The sequence below is a fragment of the Orcinus orca genome, chromosome 4 (genome assembly GCF_937001465.1).
Source record: "Orcinus orca chromosome 4, mOrcOrc1.1, whole genome shotgun sequence".
Taxonomy (NCBI): Eukaryota; Metazoa; Chordata; class Mammalia; order Artiodactyla; family Delphinidae; genus Orcinus; species Orcinus orca.
Window position 1 is genome coordinate 90082398 of NC_064562.1, and position 19649 is coordinate 90102046.

The 19649-nt window shown below is 39.4% G+C and overlaps 1 protein-coding gene across 4 annotated transcripts in view; it reads left to right on the forward strand.

Moving 5' to 3' along the window:
• The window catches only part of RBM47 (RNA binding motif protein 47), a 165989-nt gene that overhangs the window by 110348 nt on the left and 35992 nt on the right, over positions 1-19649 (forward strand). For all 4 annotated transcript variants that reach the window (XM_033421697.2, XM_049709586.1, XM_049709585.1 and 1 more), the window contains exon 3: positions 19442-19565. The gene's annotated coding sequence lies outside the window, so the exon portion shown is untranslated. The remainder of the gene's footprint in view (positions 1-19441; positions 19566-19649) is intronic.

Sequence of the window (19649 nt, forward strand, 5' to 3'; positions counted from 1 at the left end):
TGTTTTCACAGTAATGTGTTTTTTCCAATTTAAAAAATTGTGCATTTGAGTAATTATGAGGAGTCATGATCGACACTAACATTTCCATTAACACTTCAGATCAAAGTGATTTTCATATAAATGTTTTTATAATTTCACTTGGAACTAACTCTGGGACTGATAATTTCAGTTTTGGCATTTCTAAAAACATACTGTGTTCATAAGTTGCTCCATTGCCATTTTTTTGGTTTCCTTTTCTGTAAAACAAAGCCAGAGAAATGAGGTGCTTCTCAGAGCACTGACGTGTCAAGGACACATATGGATTTCAAATTGGAAACCTGAAACAAATATGGTAGGAGAACAGCAGAGGCACATACATGTATACTCTTACTCTACTTGTATACTCTTACTATTCCTTGTTTTAAATTATTATTTATTTATTTTATTTAGTTTTGGCCACGTTGGGTCTTTGTTGCGGCACGCCGGATCTTCCTTGAGGCATGTGAGATCTCTCGTTTCAGTGCGTGGGCTTCTCTCTAGTTGTTGCGTGTGGGTTTTCTCTTCTCTAGTTGTGGCGTGTGGGCTCCAGGGTGCCTGGGCTCTGTAGTTTGCAGCACGCAGGCTCTCTAGTTGAGGCGTGCAAGCTCAGTAGTTGTGGCGCGGGGGCTTAGTTGTCCCGTGGCACGTGGGATCTTAGTTCCCTGACCAGGGATCGAGCCTGCGTCCCCTGCCTTGTAAGGCAGATTCTTTACCACTGGACCACCAGGGAAGTCCCTGAGTTTTCTTATTATGATTTATGGCTCTATATTGTAAGTCAAAAATATTTTACCAATAGTTTGGAATTCTTATCCAGAGCAATTGTTAAGCACCCAAGTTAGTGAATTTCTATAGTCTTAGTTGAGATCACACTATACATACGTTTTCTGTGTATGTCCTTGGCAGGGAGAGAGGTTGAAAGCAAATGGCTTGGATATGATGTATTTTGTAAGGTGCTATCAGCTTGTCATGCACATATGACAACTATGTAAATGAACAACAATAACAACAAAACCGAGAGAAAGTCTTAAACTTTGTGTATAAGTTTTAAGTTTCAAATGTGGAATTATAGTTTATGCCGTGCTGTGATGAAACAGGAATTCTCATCGATTTCCAAGTCTGATTGCAAATGACGTTTGCCACACACAATTGTCAACTGTATTAAAAAAGGAATGCTGAAGCAATGTGGCAGTAAAGTCATCTGGAGAAAGGCAGATACGTGGATAAGAAGCCTTCCTGAGGAAGATGATTCTGGAGGAGAATTGTAAAAGAAAACAAGGATCTGTTCTGACATAGGAAGTAGAAAGGTAGTTGGGGATTTTGTATGTGGTTGTGTGTCTGTCGAGGTTGAGAGGAACAAAGGGAAATTATGCAGTGGTTTGTAGTCACAAGTTAAACAGAGATTTGCAGGTCATGATCAAAAAGCTCGTAATGTTATGGATGACCAGGATCACATCACATTGCCTTCATGGGAGTAATGTGATCCCAGCCACACTTAAGGTAGATGGTTCTTCCTGCTGCTTTCAGGATGGTTAGCAGGGAAAGTGGCTAAAGGAGAGAAGCCAAAGAGGTTATGCATGGTTAGTGTTGAGCTAAATTGGTAAGAAAGGAAAGGAAAATAATTGGCATTAAGAACTTAATGATGGGCTGAAAAGGAGAGAAGGGAGCTAAAACGAGATTATTTTATCAAGTCGTTTTAATTTTTCTGATAACCAAAGTTATGCTGAAGATAGACATGTATAATGTTAAAATAGAAGAACATAAAGAGAAAAACTTAAATCACCAATATTCTTACTATCCAGAGACAACTGCATTCAATATTTTGTAATATTTTTCTAGTTTTTATTTCTATAGTATCAGTTGAGCTCACACTATACATACGTTTTCTGTACTATTTTATCTCACATGTCATAAACCTTCATTCATGACATTAAAATTCTTCATAAATGTAATTTTTAGTGACTGAACAAATAATATAATTTTTAGTGGCTTCTGTACCACCATTTATTTAACCATTTATTTCCTCAAGGTGGAGCATTTGGATAATTTCTAAATTTATTATAAAGAATTCTGAGATAAGCATCTTTGTATGAAAACTTCACTTTTATTATTTCTTTAGGATAGATCTTAATGATATAATTGCCAAGTGAAAAGAATGAACATTTTCAAAGCTCTTCATATATATTATAGTTTTTTTTGTTTGTTTGTTTTGCGGTACGTGGGCCTCTCACTGTTGTGGCCTCTCCCGTTGCGGAGCACAGGCTCCGGATGCGCAGGCTCAGCGGCTGTGGCTCACGGGCCCAGCCGCTCCGCGGCATGTGGGATCTTCCCGGACCGGGGCATGAACCCGTGTCCCCTGCATCGGGAGGCGGACTCTCAACCACTGCGCCACCAGGGAAGCCCAACTTTTTGTTTTTTTAAGGAAAGTTTTGATCAGTTTATATTTGTCTTACTGAAGCGTGACATTTTAGCACTACTCATTAAAAATATTTGCTAATTTTGTTGGTTAAAAGTGATATTTTAAATATATTTCTTGCCTTTATTTACATTTATTTGCTTACCAATGAGGCTGAACATTTTGTTGGGTTTGAGAGTCATTTGTAATTCCTAGAAGTGAGAGATTAAAATACATATGCTATGCATATAAGTACATTAATTGGCATATTTAATATTATTAGCATACAAGACATCTAAAGAGATTGTAGAATATTATTTCAAGTGGAAGAACAGAAAGTAAAGGCCAAGTGATGTAGATCTTCCAAAGCAGACCATAGTCATGAGGGGAACTAAGTAAGTATGGGATCATGAAGCCCAACATGGAAAGAGTATGGAATAGACAAAGAGCAGGAAACTCAAAGGGCTGGGTGGAGATGAAGGCCAGACAGTAAATGAGGGAGGCGCCCACTCACTATGGTCCTCCACCTCCACCTCCACCAGGCCTTGGGAGCTTCTCAAGCTTTCCAGGCAGGCTCTTGTTTATGCAAGTCTGTATTTCCCTCAAATTTGGCAGTTTCCAAGGGTATGGACCTTTTGTATACCCTCTCTCCCACCCACCCAGTGTGTCTCTTAAATGTGTAGTTTATTGCTTTTAATAATGGAGGTTGCTGAGACTATATTTTGTCTATTTTTTGTTTCTTGGCCCTGACGTCTGTTTTCCATAGTGTGTACATTCTTTTGAATTAAAGAACCATAAAACTACCAGAGAAAACGAGAAATGGAGAGGACTGCAGAGTTTATGCACAATACAATTTAGCAATGAAGTTAAGGACTGAGGGTGTTGGTTGGCTCAAACCTAGATTTTAAAAAATAATATTCCAAAGTGCTGCCTGGTGGTTAACAGCACTCACACTATATATTTGTGCTTTTACTGCTTATGACTGAATGCTGTGCCATGAAAAACGTTTTGCCCCGTATTACTGACACAGTATTATGGTACCACCCTTCTCCTAGCTGCTCAGGCTGAAATGTAAGTCATCCTGGACACTGCCATCCCACAGGTCATGCATTAACCAGCTCTGTCCACCCTGCCTTTATGATACTACTCAAAGTCAACTTCCCTTCTCACAACCCCAGGGTTACCAGGCTAGTGTAAGCCACCATCATCCCGTCCCTGGATGACCAGAACAGCCTCCAGCCCATCTCTCCTCCTTTGCATGCCTGGGATCTCTTTTCTACACCAGAGTGCTCTTAAGAAAAAGAAAATCAGATCTCATCATTTCTCTGCTCAGAATCCTCCATTAAGCCCAACGGAATCAAAGTCCTTGCCTATAAGCCCTTCATCTGACCCCTGTTTGCTCTGCTCACCCTACTTCAGCATCACTCTTCTTTTCTTCCTATTCTTCAGATACCCCAAGCTTCCTCCCCCACTGCAATCTTTCCTTGAGAGAAAAAGGACAGCCTCCATTTTTTCCACCTAACTCTGCTTTATTCTTCCTCATAGCATTTGTCACTATGCCCCCTCCCCAAAACATATATATTTCCTTGTTCATTATGTTTCCCCAGTATAACAGGAAGGATCTCATCTGTCTTGGTCACCACTTTATCTTCAGGGTCTAGAATAAAGACAGTTGATGACCAGTAACCATTTGTTGAATGATCAAATGACTCACATAACCAATTCAAAATTGAGTGTCTTGAGAAGTTACCATTTGCTCATAGAAAATTAAGTTCATTATGTCTAAACTGTTTTCTTCAGTACTATTTTATGATGTCCTTTTTCTTTTTTCCTTTTTTTTTTTTTTTTGCCGTACGCAGGCCTCTCACTGTTGTGGCCTCTCCTGTTGCGGAGCACAGGCTCTGGATGCACAGGCTCAGCGGCCATGGCTCACGGGCCTAGCCGCTCCGCGGCATGCGGGATCTTCCCAGACCGGGGCACGAACCCGCGTCCCCTGCATCGGCAGGCAGACTCTCAACCACTGCACCACCAGGGAAGCCCTTGTCCTTTTTCTTGAACATACACTCTTTGCTAATTTTAGCATTCTATCTAAACTAATCAGCCTTGCAGTTGATCTTTTAAAGATGTCCTCGTGTTTCTAATTAATGACTTAACCAGTGTTTATAGATCCACAGCAGCTAAAGTTTTAATCTGCTAGATTCTTTTTTGTACAGTTTCTATTATTTCCATATTAAAAATTTTTTTTTCTTTACAATATCTACTTCTATGTTCTCAAAAAGTAAGAGCTTCCTTAAGAAAAAAAAAATGTTCACAGTCTGTTAAAGACAGCATAACTTATTTAGTACCTTGACAGCCATTCAAGCCCCAGACAATATTCAATTTCTTGGTTGATTAAGGTATTATATTTATAAAATATATTACGTTTAAGGTTAATGCCAATGTTGATAATACCCAATTCTTGAAATAAAAAAATTCTTCAGGAAAGAAGTTTTTTTTTTTTTTAATCACAAAGTAAAGAGATTCAGAGAAGTGCATGTTTTAAAGTTGTTAGGTTTGTGATTGCCGTGTTAGTAACCTATGACTGTAAATCAGAATGTAGCCTACTGGCATCTCTGGCAGGAAGCTTTTGCTCGTGGACTTTGGTCAATTTGATAACACTCCCTACCTGACTCTATAGCACTTAGTGCCTGCACAGCAGGTGATGCTGCGTTTCACCCAGTATTTTATATGTTTTAATTGTTTGACATTTAATTATCTCTCCAAAAAGATTATTAGCTCCTAGTTACTAGAGTCCACATCAGGGTCCAGGTCTTTGACTGCCTTCTCCCCCTGTGCTTGAGTACATCCCAGAATATTATTGAAAATATATACGTTTGGATGGAAAAGCACAGTACTTGGTAAATCCAGGATGGTAGGGGATTTCTGTGGTAATTTAGAGGAAATTAGTAAAACACCATTTAATTATTAAAGAGCAAAACTTACATAATACTTTGCAAGATCACACACTTCCTGAGCTCTCATTATCCTGATTGCTCATTGGGGGCGGGGGTGGGGGGCAGTCTACCTTTTACATTATGACTTTTCTCTAGCAAACGTGGAACACGGGGCTTGGCTTTTACACATTATTTATGACTTTGTAATAGATATCTCCTCTCCACTTGCATTCAATATTTATTCTGAACTTCCTCTTTTAAAAATAAAGAGTCTGTTCAAACTACAACAGGATATATAAGGGTAAAGGCTGGTAATTTTGAGACACTACAGTTTGCTATGGTAGAGGGGCAGAAAGGGATCACTTTAAAATCTAACAGGTTTCTAAGAATTAATGAAGAGTGCTGCCTAAGATAGAGGAAGAGTTTAGGGAGAGAATTGTCTTTAGATTTAAATTAGATTCTGTGACTTTTATAAATTATCATTTTACTCACCGAGCATTAAAGGTTTTCCTCCCTGGCTCCAAAGATACCATCTTATTCCAAAGGGAGTTCCCTCGCAGTCCAGTGGTTAGGACTCCGCGCTTCCACTGCCGAGGGCACGGGTTCCATCCCTGGTCGGGGAACTAAGATCCTGCACAGCCGCAAGGCGAGGCCCCCATCCCCACCCCCAAATGTTCCAAAGGTTTTCTGTAAGTACAGAAATGCCTGTCACTGGCAGGCTCAGAGCAGCAAGGTCAAGGGTGGGTAGGTAGCTAGAGAGGTAGGTAATTAAGAGGAAAGAAAGGAGAGGGAGGAAGGGAGGAAGATTACTTACCTAGATGTGGTAAAATGTGATCTCTGAGAGCCAGAGTGCCTGGGTTCAAATCCTCATCCACTATTTGCCAGCTCTTTGTCTTGATCAAGTTACTCTATTTCTTATGCCTTAGATTACTCATCTGTAAAATGGAGACATTACTAGTACCTACTGCAAGATATATTTATGAGGGATGCATGTGTTAATATATGTGAAGCACTTAGTAACAGTGTCTTGTATCTGACAAGGGCTATAGAGAGGAGTTAGCTACAGTGATTTTATTATAGATGGAGGTGATGAGTTTAAGTAAAAGTTAGGAAATTTAGGTGATGATTCTGCTTTGTGCCTCTTCATTGGCTGCTTCCCCAAATGTACCCTTGTCAGTGTTGTATGTAATAAACATGGGTGCTTGAAGTCTGTGGTCTCCTCATGTCTGCCTGTGACACAGGAAGGTGGAGAGCACTAGAAGGACTGCTTTTGTGACAAATATAAATTTTAAAGTAAAAAAAAAGTATCCCTGGCTTGAGTAAAGCTTGGGAAGGAAGGAGTTGGTTGGATATGGCATAGGGTTATACTTTAATTTATTGGGTAAATCTCTCTGTCACTTTGAGAAGTTAGAGACAAGCTCTGTAGTAGGCATAATTAACATATAATATTGTAAAGCTTCTGGATTAACTCATGCAGTGCTGATGCTGGAACCCTAGATTCTGAAAAAAAAAGTTAGTAGACCTGATCCACGCCCACCTCTCCTTGAGTCAGTGTTCCCTGTCATGATGAACATTTCCAAGAAGTAGGGACTCAGTCCCGCATATCCCCAATAAGGGTGAGCCTAAAGACGGTGATTAAATAGGGGCGAAGGGGGTGAGCTAGGGTAAGGGTGAGAGGAGATCCCACTGCAGCCCAGCCTGGCCAATTTAAACCCTCTGAAGTTCCTGCTAACCTGAGAAAGGAGGGGAAAATTCGTTTTACTTCAAAACAATCATCCCTGGGGCTTCCCTGGTGGCGCAGTGGTTGAGAGTCCGCCTGCCGATGCAGGGGACATGGGTTCGTGCCCCAGTCCGGGAAGATCCCACATGCCGCGGAGCAGCTGGGCCCGTGAGCCATGGCCGTTGAGCCTGCACATCCCGAGCCTGTGCTCCGCAACGGGAGAGGCCACAACAGTGAGAGGCCCGCGTACCACAAAAACAAAAAAACAATCATCCCAAAGCACTTCATTCTCTCTTGGGTTCCTTTCTGTAATACCATGTACCTGGCTCTTACTACTGTATTTAAGATGTCTGCTGCCTTGCCTATGTCCATGTTAAATAGCTATACTATGTAAGCAGGAAGTACTTGACATATGATTTAAATGAGGGTAGGTATATGCTTTAAGAGTGTAGCCCACTAGACATCTAATGGATTCCAAGCTTAATTTTTATAAGAAGTAATAATAAATATACTTTCCCTTGTAAGACAGGGACCGTGCAGGATGGTCCCCCGCCGCTCTGGCCACACACACACATTTTCCTTCCCTGCTGTTTCTTCTCTTTAGCTCTTTCATAATCTAACATACTATATATTTTACTGATCTATCCATTCAATGCCTGTCTCCCCCGATGAGATTATAGGGTTCACGAGGGCAGGGATTTTTGTCTGTTTTGCTTACTGTTACAGCCCCAGTACCTAGAACAGTGTCTGCCACTTAGAAGGTACTTGATAATATTGATTGAGTGAATGAAATACAGAAATATTAGTTATTATAATTTTACTCTTTAAAGCAATTGTACCAGTTGAGAAGATAACGTTTAAAATTTTTAAATGAAAGCCCTCAGATCCTTTTCTGATGTCCAGATAATATAAACTCGTCAGCCCAGGTATGGCAATGTCCATTATCTAATTCTTCCTGTTGATACCGTTAATGGGATATTTAACAAATTAACCGAAAGAGAATACATAAAAGTAGAAAAAGACTTTTTGGTCTAAAGTAGTGGTGGAAGAGGGCGGGTAAAGGGATGTTAACAACGCATGCAGCCGAGGCCAAGGCATGTATATGTTGTGTGTATGTGGAAACCAAAAGCTGTCTTGGAGGCGTTAATCCTTTTATAATATTGCCATTCTTCTGGTGGGTTCTGTGTTTATCACATACATTCTTTAGGAGGACTCTCATATGTATACCTGCATGCCTTCAGCTCTTTGAACTCACTTTTCCAATGTCCGTTAGTTAGTGTCATGACCAACTATTGTTGCTGACACCACCAGTACAGATATATGGCATCAGTGCCAGTAATCGGCACTTTTTCAGATGAAAACTAGTACCTCGGTGTGTGTGTGTGTGTACAGTTTCTTCCTCTTATGCTTTAGTCATGCATTAATACAATGCCCAATTTCAGCAAAGGTTTTGAAATTCTAAATACATAGTGTAAAATTTACTTCTGGAAAACTATATACTGCTATTAAATAAAGAGCAAACACACATTTACTTGATCTTTACATCGGCTATATCTTTAAGCCTTTAGGTAAGTGAAAATAAAAAAGAATGTTCTCTTAGTAGGATGTAAAAGGGACTTTAATAGATATTACCTATATTTAAAATAGCCCACATAACAATTTCCTGGCTTCTTACCAGGTCTTCACTCATGCTCCAATTTCTCTTCTCCCAGGCCTGTCTGAATCTTCTTATTCCTTTTTCCAGATCTACCTTAGAGTTCATCTTGTCTCAAGCTTCTGTTTTGCACCTGTATTTTTTTTTTCTCTCTACTGTCTCAGATCTCAGATTTGCCTGCTGTCAGTCCACTCTAAAAACAAAGTTGCCTTGTTAAAACAAAGGATGCTCTTCCAGGGATGACCAAGGCACACCAGAGCTATCAGAAGTTAAGGCAGCAAATGTAACATGTGTCTACTCTGATGCCACTGACACACAGTTTTTATACTGATACATCTCCCTACATCGAGGGCTATGTAATAGGAGTCAGTGTCACTACCAGTAGAAGGGATGACTTTTACTTTTTTTGTGTACTTGTCTATATTGTGTGCATTTATAATAATTTGTGTGCATTGTTTTTGCCAAGACCGTAGATATCTGTGTGCCATATATGTATTTTTTAAATTAACTCTGTTCAAAGCAAAAGTAGGGAGAAGTTGCTCATTTTTGTTTAGGGCAGACGGTAGTCTTAATGATTGCTTTTAGATATCCAGTGAAAAGCTGCCCTCTCCTTACCACCTTACTCTTAAAATTTATCATCCTGAGCTGGTTTGTTTCCTATGTTTTTGCATTCTTGGTAATGGTTGGTATAAGAATTCACACATACACACACACACACACTCTCTCTCTCTCTGTCACATGTGCTCACCCACTTGACCGACACCCATTCATACACCAAACCTCCAAACCAAAAATATTCTTCCTAATGCTTAAAGCATGTCACACATCCAGAATTGATAAAAATTCTTATATAATATACTCAATTACTCTTATATACAAGGCAGATTTTCTGGGTTCCTTTTGTAGTCAAAAGGAATTTAGTCTAAAGTCGATAGTTTTTTGGAAACACTGCCTTAGTATCGTTGAAAAATTGCTTCCATTTTCCTTTCATCAGAACCTAGCAATTTAGTTTTATACAATATTTAACATGATTATAATCTTAGACTTGTTCTGGATTTTGACCCTTTACTAAGTAACCTGCTGATAATTTTCTTGTCACTACTGATAGCTTTAGATTATTTCATTTGGGAGTAATAAAACTGTTTCTCTTAAAAAAATATAGGTAGATAAACAGATTTAAAACTTTCTTGTCACTCTGGCCTTTTTACTTCCCATCCTGGCTACTTCAAATTGCTAAAGTTTATGGGATTTAATAAGGTTCGCAATTACAGAATAACAACTAAGGGAAAACTTGAGGTCACAAGTTTGAAATGTTTGTTTTAGGAAGAGTTTCAGATTTGTTCCTCTCTTTGTATGCTGTGGAGCTCATGTTAATCCTGGTTCAGGTGGTCCCAGATGTCACAGGTTAGCTTTCAGGGACCCTCCTCCAGCCCGTCTTCTGGTCCCTTCTCCCCTCGTCTCCCAGCTGCCTGAACTGACAAACTCAACCCCCAGAGTGGGTTCCATCTCTGCACTGCTTGAAGAGGAGTGTATTTACTCTGCTTAAGTGCTTCAGGTCCTGCTGATCCATTGTTATGTACGGACTGTTTTTATTATGCATGAATCATGTTTTACCACTCCTTTTTCTTTCTCTGTCCCTTCTGTTTTTCTCTGCCTCTTACCAATAAATCCATTTCCAGTTCCAAATGGATGAAGTAAAATAAATGAGGGTTTAGTTCTTGTGTAATTTTTGCCTCTATCTTTTTTCTGCCAGGCTTATCATAAACCCAATTATTGGTACTGATTAGTAGAAAAGATGAAGGACACTCATTCCAAGTTACCTACCCCAGATACAATGAAAAGAAAAAAACCCAATATTTGCTAAAAATAGAACATTTCTAAGAAATCATAGTAGTATTTTTTGAGTACTTTCTGTATGCCAGGAAATTTTCTAAGCACTTTCTATGTGTGTTCATATATAAAGTGTTTAGAACTCAACAACTCAAGTGAAGTAAGAATTACTGTTTTCTTTGTCTACAGCAAGCAGAACAATGTAGTGGACATCCATCTTGTTTCTAGGAAGGTGAATTTAAAAAATCATTTGTTTCCTTTTAGTCAGTATTGGTGTATGAATAAAATATTTCAGTTAAATTTCCTTCTCTATGAAATGTCAGAGCTTTTGTCTTCTTGGGTCTTCCCCAGATCCATTTGTTACAGTAGGTTTGCTATCAAATTTTCAGGCTGCTGTTGAGCGTTTTGTATCTGGCAATTTTAACACCTCCCTTCTTTCTGTACCACCCACTCAAGTTCATTTCAGGTGCCCTTAGCAAATGACTCCCAAGGCCTTTAAGTGGCCAAAGCTCATTGACCAATGAGGAGAGGTGTGCCATGTATAACAGAGTTACGCAGTTCCTGGATCAGGAGCGAAGTTTGCTTAAGGAAAGCTTTTGTTACCATTAGCCTGTTGCATCCAGATTTCAAGACTGGAAAGGTAGGGAACACCTTATTTGTTGTAATTGGAAGAGAGGAGTTGGTTAAAGTAATTTAGATCACGTAGAATAAACAAATGATCTGTTTTGTTTTTAACCAAAGGCAAAAAAAAAAGAAATAAAAAAAAAGGAAGTTTGTGAGAATTTCAAATGCTGCACAGTTTGTCTTACCAGCAGCAAAACCGAAATTCCTAAGCTAAGAACATTTTTTTTTTAAATTAGTTTGTCTAGCATCTCTTCACTTTAACAAACTTGAAAAAACTAGGTGGGAAAAAAGAGTCATGTTTTCATAGATTGCTGCTATTTTAATTATGGGACAAAAAGCAGGAATTTATCAATAATGTCCACATTTATTTTCCAAAGTCATTTCAGAGTCAGTCGTTAAAGAAGAAATTTTAAGTGACATGTGGTAAGGAAAAATGAGAAATTAATGGAATTAGCTCTTGAGAGTTACTGCACAGAAGTTAGTGATAATGACTTTTCCTCTGAGTAAAGTGCTGGTATAAGATATAGACTCTCTTGTATCAATCATTTTTTCAAACCAATAGTAGACTTTATAAAATGGAATTAGTTAAGTGTAGGTTTATATACTTTAAAGTCTACATGAATTAGTTTCACTTTTATTAGAACGAATAGTTTAGTTATATTTTATGTGCTGTTTAGATTTGTTCTAATATTAACTCAAAGAAACCAGAGATAAAGAATCTTTATTCGCTTCTTTCTACCTGGAAATGGAGCGATTTGGATAGCATTTGAAGCTAATCCTGAAAAGAAAAACCCTCTTCATTATGAATAAAGTATGATGAATCAATGTTGCGACAAAATGTATACATTAAAAAAACATATATTATTATACTTATTCATTAGCCTACATCTAATGTTTAGTATCAGAAGGTAAGTTTGAGTTCAAAGAAAAGTTTAACTGGTTTTCCATGATTGCTTTTTCCCAGAAATGTCTTAATATGGGCTTTAAAAGCTGTAAATTTAAAAGCTGTAAATTTCTAACAGAAAGTAGATAATATATTTGTTTAAAAATATAATATGAGAGATGGTACCGTCTGGTAAAAATTTTTTTTAATTTTTATTTTATATTGGATTATAGTTGATTAACAACATCGTGTCAGTTTCAGGTGTACAGCAAAATGATTCAGTTATACATGTATCTGTTCTTTTTCAAATTCTTTTCTCATTTAGGTTGGTGCAGAATATTGAGCAGAGTTAATTTCAGTGTTTAGTTAAAACTCTATTTTTGTTTAACTTGTAAAGAGAATTTTTTTAGTGCACATTATCCCTAGGTATAAATGCCCAGTGATTTCAGTTATCTCAGATTCTCCCCTTTTCAAAAATTATTTTTATATGCTCCTTTAAAAGACTTGCATCCTGAAATTTTCTACTTATATTAGACTTGTTCATAATGCCACTTTATGAGAAGTCTACTCTCGAGATCTCCCTCCTAAGTCTCTTGCTGTGGTTGACTCTTTGGGGGAGGTGGATGTAGATCAAGCACCAGTCGTGGAGTTAACTATTCACAGCAGCCATCTTCTCTGGTACAAGTAAATGCTGTTTCTCAATTCCAAGCTGAGGTTCAAAGGTTTAGACTAACTTCACAGATCAGAGGTCAGGCACGAATTGCTGCAATTTGTAGTTCAGTTCTGCCGATATGACAGAATTTCACAGCTATGATGATTGCTTTTTCCACTTCTGCACACAGGCCAGGCTGGGCAGTTAACAGCATAATTTGTACAAGTCAGCCCTTGGCACCCAAGTTTAATGAGTAACTAGCTGGTGCCTTAGGTTTCACTGGTACAAGGTGCACATTATAAAAAGGGTCAAATGTCAATGCACAAAGATGGAGGGGGGCTGGGTAGTGATATATCAATAACCACCACCTGTGAATCGTAGATAAAGAATTAGTAACTTGCGTTAATTTTAAAAATAATTTCTCTGATGTGAATGTTAGCGTGTTTGTTTTCTTTGCTACTAAAAGAGGTAGATTATTTTATTAAATGTTAGCAAGAAAGATCTGATTAGAGATTATTGACAACCGTAGAAAGTGAAATTGCAGGCTCTGTTTACTCCTTTCATGGGGTCTCTGATTTCTCAAAAACTTCCCCAAATATGCCAGCTTTTCAAGAATCTAGGGAACAAATTGGGTAATGAGGTATTTCTGAGCTCATGATATTTATGAGTATCTAACATTCTCTACTTTTCATCCAAAAAGTTAAACTCCTATCTTTATTTCTAACCCAAGTTGAGAATATCTTTTACTGTTTAAAGTTGAATATTGAGACGCTTCAAAAAATTCTTAGATGTTGGGCCTTGAAAATCCATGGGTTTGCCATTCACAGTTCTGACTTCTCATAAATGACTCTGAAGCTGCAATATAAATACATATAGAGTAATTTGTCACTTTTGTTATAACACAAATTTTAGTTTTCCACTCTTCCAGACTGGGGTGTAGAAGCAATCGGATTCTTCCATAGAGCAGAATAATTAAGAGCACAGATTCTGGTCTCAGACCTCCTGGGGTTGAATCCCAGCTTCATCATTTATACAGTTAAAGGACCTGAGCAAATGGGCACCCTCCTTCTGTTTAGTTCCCTCATCTCCAGGACGAGTATAACCATAGAATTTGCTTTGTGGGGTTGTAGTAATGATTAAATAAGACAGGGTACACGAAATGCTTAGCACGGTGCCTGGTGCATAATAAGTACTCTGTGAGTATTAGCTGTTATTAATATTATTAAGTTACATGCTTTGTGCACAAGCCTCCCCTACCCTGTACATCATCCCAACTTGTTTAGACTTGGTCTTTCCTCTGTTCAATTCAGGAGGGACACAAGATAAGGCATAGTTGGGTAAGGCGATCTGGGAATGTTTTAGATGCATTCTTTTTGAATATCATGGGGAAGTGTATTTTTAAATTCCTTGGTTTCAAGTCTAGCACTCTTTTATATGCTAGTTTTCCCCCCTAATTGATTTGCTGTCACGTGGCAAAAACTGTAAAAAAAGATAAATCCAAATCATCTGGTTTCCTTTGAGAGTTGTTTTCCTTCTGCCCTTTGGTGAGAAACGTTTGAGTTAAAAAAGAAAAAAAATCCATAAATGATACCATACCAGTGGGCTAAATTCTATCCCCGATGATATGTATCATACTTACTAGAATTCATTCTTTCTTTCCAGAAACACCAGAAATGAAAATCTTAAAAAGGTGATTTTCTGTGTTCTATTTCTTCATTTTGTTCCTATGCAACACAGAAGTGGCATCTGAATAAAAACGTGATACTACCAATGACAATATATAAATTATGTGCTTAGCATTAAAAAAGTAGTAACAATTCCTCACACTAATTAAAGTATGAAGCACCTACTCCTGTGCTAGGATTGTGTGTGGGACACTGGGATTATAGTAATGAGTCAGATCTAGATTCTGCCCCGGGCAAGTTTACAATTGCTGGAGAAGACTGCTATTATACCAACTACTGTAAGATTAAACCATATAAAGTTGCCCATATTCTACCGTTTTTGTCCCCCCAAACAGCAATTTCATGAGGTTCAAGCTAGTGTTATGAGAAGTGCTGTGAGGGATTATATGATGTTTCAGGAATGTTTTGAGGGGCTCCAGGGATGACCTCTGAGGAGTGACGTGTAAGGATGAGAACAAGCTGGCTAGGTAGGAGCATTGGTGAGGGTTTAAGGCACTGGGAACAGCAAGTGTTAAGGGGGAAGTGACACAAGATGAGGCTGGAGAGAGCAGCCAGTCTTCCTTATACACCTTACTAGGGATACTGATTTTATTCTAAGGGCAGTGGAAGAGAGTGTAGAGGTTTAAGCAGGAGGGTGACATGATCGAATTGTGTGTTTTTAAAAGGTCACTTAGCCTGTCTTGAGAGCCAGATTGATTGCAGCAGGCAAGAGTGGATGGGTGAAGTCAGCTGGGATACTACTGCAGGCATCCAGGCCGGAGTTGATGGTTGGCAGTTTACCTGATGCGTTCATATGTAGTGTCTCATTTTATCCTTGTAACGACTCTCACATGTGGTGTTAATAGCAGCTTCATTATACCGGTGAGGATGCTGAGGCCAAAAAGCTGAGTGGCATACGGGTGGTCTCACACTGCTGGTGGCAGAGCGAGAACCAGAACTCTGTTACTAGACTGTTGCCCTGGTAGTCTCCTGGTAGCTTTAGGCCCGTGTCCTAGCGTCCCTGGGTGTGGGCAACTGGTTTATCTTTAGAAAGGATTTATTTTTTTTTTATTTTTTATTTTTTTGCGGTACACGGGCCTCTCACTGTTGTGGCCTCTCCCGTTGCGGAGCACAGACTCCGGACGTGCAGGCTTAGCGGCCATGGCTCACAGGCCCAGCCGCCCCGCTGCTTGTGGGGTCTTCCCGGACCGGGGCACGAACCCGTGTCCCCTGCTTCGGCAGGCGGACTCTCAACCACTGAGCCACCAGGGAAGCCCAGGATTTGTTTTTAAGAAACAGAATTCTCATTTGTTGGTGGAGGAGTCAGGGTGAGAAAGTTATTTTTAGCCTCGGTTTATGCGTGAGAGTTGAGAGAAGCAGACTGTGACATGGAACTTGATATTAGATTGGAACATCCTTTGGGAAACAATACATTTATTAATTTCACATACTTATTTACACCCTGCCTCATTGCAAAAGTGGATTTGAACTGCTTTCAAAAATACATATGGTATGGGGCTTCCCTGGTGGCGCAGTGGTTGAGAGTCCGCCTGCCGATGCAGGGGACACGGGTTCGTGCCCCGGTCCGGGAGGATCCCACATGCCGTGGAGCGGCTGGGCCCGTGAGCCATGGCCGCTGAGCCTGCGCGTCCGGAGCCTGTGCTCCGCAACGGGAGAGGCCACAATGGTGAGAGGCCCGCGTACCGCAAAAAAAAAAAAAAAAAAAAAAAAAAAAAAAAAAAAAAAAAAATACATATGGTAGACAAAATAAAGAAGAGAGGGTAAAAAAATCAGGGTAGGCAAATTAAGATGATGCTACAGGCGTCGTAAGTCCAACAAACGATTGCCCTCAGATCCCACCATTTGTTGAAGAAGGACCCATGAGTAACTCTTAAGATTCACATGCCTGAAAAATTGAAAACAAACCAGTGTTCTGCTCAGAACAGCTTTTTCTTCTACTGGAATCTAAGAAAATTTCCCCAGTTGATCTTCCTAAAGACTTCATGATATAATGGACAATATCCATAGCTTTTTCATACAACAAGGAATGGGTGAGGGGTTGGAATGAATGAATTAACCCAGTTTATGTCTGGAAATAATTCTTTTCTCTAAGAACTTCCCCACAAATTTTACATGACCTTCAGTAAGACAGTTTCCTCCACAGTAAAATGGAGGATTTGTACTAGAGATCGACTTCTCAAACAGGGTGCCCCGAGACACCCAATTTTGTGTCAGGAGGAGTGTGAAGCCACGGGAAGAAAGTAGCATGTGGGTTTCGCTTGAAGATTTTTATGACAAAATAATATTAAAATATTTATGAAATGGGTTATGTTTGGAGCCATTCTGGAAAATCGGATTTTTCTGGAAACAAATAGTCCGAAGTGTTTTATTTGGGGGAAATTTTCTGTTACTTGAATAGCTGTGAAAGGCACTTGAATAATTCTTCTTCCCATCATTAAGATTTAGCACAAAACTATATAAAACCTATAATTTCATTTATATATTAATAATTTGCTTCCAATTCATAGAGTTTACATGTCCATTACCATGACATTATTTCTCAAAGGAAAAAATTTGCCATTATAGAGAGAAAACTTACAATTCTGCACAAATATGTGCCAGGAATGGTGCTTTACAAGTATTTTCTCTGTTCTCCATGCAGTCCTGCAAGGAATTAGCTCCACTTTATGGATGTGGAGACTGAGGCTCAGAAAAGTTGAATAAATTTGTCTGGATTCACTTAACTAGTAAATGAATAGTGCAGAAGTCTACATTTTATTCTGTTGCCTTGACAGGGTAGAATTAATTTCAGGACACGGCTTGTGTAATTTGCACATTTATTTTTATCAAACACTGTGATGCTGATCATTAGGTATTATCCAGGATGTAGCATTTAGAAAATCGACCTCACAGACGAGGGTGAGGATTATATGCTTTGAGATGTACAGAGTTTAACAGCAATTACTCTATGATTTATTTGAGGGTGTGGCTTTTTTTTTTTTAGTAGATCATTGATAATAAGGATTAAAGCCAGCTCATGATTTAGTTATTTTTTTAAACATCTTTATTGGAGTATGATTTAGTTTTTTGTTTTTTTAATTTATTTACTTTTGGCTTCGTTGGGTCTTCATTGCTGCGCGCGGGCTTTCTCTAGTTGCGGCGAGCGGAGGCTACTCCTTTTTGTGGTGCTCGGGCTTCTCATTGCAGTGGCTTCTCTTGTTGCGGAGCATGGGCTCTAGGCGCGTGGCCTCAGTATTTGTGGCATGTGGGCTTAGTAGTTGTGGCTTGCAGGCTCTAGAGCGCAGGCTCAGTAGTTCTGGCACATGGGCTTAGTTGCTCCGCTCCACGGCATGTGGACTCTTCCCAGACCAGGCCTTGAACCCATGTCCCCTGCATTGGCAGGCGGATTCTTAACCACTGCACCACCAGGGAAGCCCTGATTTAGTTTTATTGCTTGTCTTCCCATAAAGTTATGAATCCCATCGAATGCCTTGCCAGTCATTGCATTATAGAGATAGTTATGGCAGAATAATTTTGGAGCTGTAACTGACTTTAGAAGCCATTTATTTATTTGTTTGTTTATTTATTTATTTATTTTGGCTGCACCGGGTTTTAGTTGTAGCACACGGGATCTTCGTTGCAGCATGCGGGCTTCTTAGTTGCGGCATGCGGGCTTCTTAGTTGCGGCATGCAGACTCTTAGTTTAGGCATGCATGTGGGATCTAGTTCCCCGACCAGGGATCGAACCAAGGCCCCCTGCATTGGGAGCACGGAGTCTTATCCACTGGACTGCCAGGGAAGTCCCTAGAGGCCATTTAATTGGCAGGTTCCAAATTGTGCTCTGTGGTCCTAAAGATCCTATGGTGTTTCCATACAGCCTCCGTGGATGATGGAGCAGAATGGGTGGAGATGCTTCCCCATATCATCCCCAACCACCAGTTTAGCCAGCTCCTGTTTTATCAGTTTGTTTCTGCATCTAGGTAAATTTTTGGTGGAAGAAAGGACGCTACACCTAAAAAAACGAAGGAAAACAAAACAAATAGTAAAAAACCAGTTTGAAAACTACTGGTAATCCAACTCTTTTATTTCTTCAGGGGAGCAAACTTTGGCTCAGCCAGGTAAAATAATTTGCCTGAGAACACAGAACAAGGCATGGCAGAGCTAGAGTTAAAATCCCAGTCTTCTAGGTGCTCCGAGTCTGGTGTGGCAGCCACTGTGCCATATTGAATCGTGGAAGTCATCTGGATCTTCAGATGGCTTAATGAGGGCTCTCCATAGTGAGGAGGGAATATTCCTGAAGTTTGGTAGATTATATTTTCAGATGTGAAATACAGGTAAAAATTTTGTGCTTAGGATATATTTTAACGTCTCATCCAAAATACCCTTATCTTGAACTTAAGTTTCATAATCTGAATGTTTTCTATATCATGATTTTTAAGATTATCCTAGGATCCCAAATCCTACTTTTTATAGTAGTGCATGCAAAGAACATCCTCAGAAGAGTCTTAACTCTTCATTTTAGGGCAGAATAGCAAGTTGCTTTTATACCACTTCTAATCAATTGGTAGTGGTTGGCTGGAGCGCTTGTTTCAGTGGTTTTTGAGACCCTCTTTGGATTCTGCAGGCAAGAATGTGATGATCTATAGTGATGTGTGGCATAAGCCCCCAGATGGGGCAGGGGGAGTCCATGAGCTAGATAGTATCATCTCTGTAAAGAGCACCACCTCTTCTTTTTGTGAATCTGTAAGCATAAAATATAAGCTACATGTGTATTCATTCCTGAACATTGTGTTGTGCATTTTGGAGTCGGTGGCGGGGCGGGGTACGGATAAATACGACAGAGGGGAAAATAAAACAAAGGAAGAAATTGGTCATTTTCTTATTACTGTTCCCTGTCTTTTCAAGGATAGAAGGAGGAATAAAGGGTTGCATTTCTTGGTTTGTAGAGACTATGTTAATTAGTAATAGTAATTCATTTTTTGAAGAAAATGGCCCCAAATTCGTAAGGCACATACGAAAATTATATTCAAATAGAAAACATTCCTAGCAATTTTTTTTTTTTACCTCTTAGGATTTGCCTCAAAGGGCGCTCCACAAATTGAACTGAGAAATCCCAAGGAAGCTGCCTGAATCTCCTTGCATATACGTATTCAACATTGTGTAAAGGACCAGACAAATCAAATTGGTGGTTTTTGGTAAGTACACCCGCTGGTGTCCTTTTCTTCTTCACTTAAGGAAAACGTTAAATTTTCATTCTTATGAACCAAGATGTCTGCTGT